This window comes from Magnolia sinica, chromosome 14 (genome assembly GCF_029962835.1).
Source record: "Magnolia sinica isolate HGM2019 chromosome 14, MsV1, whole genome shotgun sequence".
NCBI classification, from domain to species: domain Eukaryota; kingdom Viridiplantae; phylum Streptophyta; class Magnoliopsida; order Magnoliales; family Magnoliaceae; genus Magnolia; species Magnolia sinica.
In genome coordinates this window covers 49,038,435-49,040,521 of record NC_080586.1, presented here as the reverse complement: position 1 = coordinate 49,040,521, position 2,087 = coordinate 49,038,435, and positions in this window count along the sequence as shown.

Sequence of the window (2,087 nt, the reverse complement as noted above, 5' to 3'; positions counted from 1 at the left end):
ATGTTTGATGAAATTCCTCAACCAGACTGTTTCTCACCAATGAATCGTACCAGCTCCAAGTTGATTTCCCCAAGCATTACCTCATGGAAGCACCTCAAGTCAGAAAAAATTTCTTTTCTTTACTTTTTTTTTGTGGAAATTGGTTATCTGAAATGTTGATCAATTGCTTGAAATGTCTGACCACATAAGATTTTTCAATACAAAAAAGCCTGACCAATTACTCAACTCTGTATTGGATTGTTATTGTAGGCCCCCCTGATCTCTGATCAAATAGCTTGTGGGGCCCACTCCTAGGCTTTTGTGGAACCAACTCCTAGGCTGTAGCATCACGCGTCATCGAGTTCAAAATCAAAATGGACATTTCCTATTACACATTTCTTAAGTTGCTTATGTTTTATATTTAGAGGAGTAACTGAAGAATTTTTAAGACCTACGACAGTCCACTTAAATATCTACATTTCTTACACATTCGGCTTAAGCTTTAGGCCATTCATGTGGGTGTGTTACTATAAACCTTAAGCTGATGAAATTGAAAATGTTGGAAAATTGCATTTACATGATGTTGATAAAACCTAATTCAATTGCAACAGTCAGTCCCAGGTTATTACTGTAACGTTCATTACAGATTCTAGCTTTTTCTCCAGCTTTTCCTGTTTGTGTTTTTGTTTATTGAGTTGAAGTGATTTGATCATTCCTCAATGCCGGGGTATTAAACATGCTAACTCTTTTAAACAGGGCCCAGAAGAAGCTGTCGACGATCGGATCGTGGGAGAACACAAAGAAGGCTTCTGTAGAAGCTCAGCTAAAAAAGATAAGAGGTAAGAAAGTTATGCTTTTTCATTAGATGTAGAGGAATGATCCAATGCTAAACACTCATAGCTAAGTATGTTAATCAAGCCTTCAATCTTCTTACTCAAGGGGCACTTGTACAAGATCCAGGCCATTCATTTATTTTGACCCAATGTAGATGGGCCATGTTGCTGAAAAAACACCAGATGAGTGATACCGAGCATGTGCCGAAGAAGATCCTCGGGTGCTTTGGAGGTTAGAAATTCCCAAACATAAATTGAAAGAAAGTAGAAATGGTGAGTCTTTCCCTCCTTCGCTATGTATTTATTTTCTTATGCTTTCTTTGTTTAATTGCAGTTTAAGAGTGTTTCATTACCATGATAATGGTTGATCATGTATGTGTGTGATAGTTCGTTGTATATGTTTGGATTCTAGAAACTAAGTTTGAAAATCTTGGATGGTTTTGAATCATATAGCAGCACGACCTATGTTGCCTTGAAAGGAATTTCGATAAAAGACAGGATATGCAGATAGTTGTATCTGCATATACTTAATGAATACAACTTCTCTTACACACTTCAAATCTATTCTACTTTTTTTTTTGGCAAGTATGAATTTATGATTAAGGCCTTGTTTGGATACCGCCAAACAAGTCACTTTTTCTATTTTATAGCAGTAGATAAGTAACTTATTTCAGATAAGTAAGTTTTGTTTATGATTAGGTATAAGTAACTTTTTTACTTACAAGTACTTAATCAATTCAGTTATATGTGGACCCATCAGGATGAAAGAATCCAATCCATTTATCTGATATGCCTCATCAGGATGAAAGAACAACAAAAAATCGCAGGTATTCCGAAACTCAGGCAAGCCATATCATACGAATTTAGAGTTGCGAGGAACGCAAGTGTTTTCCAGTTGTTTTAGGGTGTGTTTGGATGCACTATTGTTTTGTAAAAACTACTTGCATTATTGAATGATGGTTAATCAAATCTACAATTTCTTGCTTTATCAGATGATTGTTGGGGTGAATTGAATCATGACTCGGAGGTTTGCTTTTTTTCATTTTATAACTTTGTGTTCAAATCTCTTAGAGACCTTAAATTCTTTACAAAGTTTCTGTCTTTGATTACATGTTCTAAGGATTGAAACTGACTATCCTAGTGAAAAAGTGATGCTTGTAAGAATGAAGCTGCTATTCAAGTAACCTGGAATACCATTTGGTTTTGTGTTGGGAATTTGAATCATAAGAGAGAAATATTCAGTGTTTCTGTTTTTTTATTTTCCAAAAAGTTGTT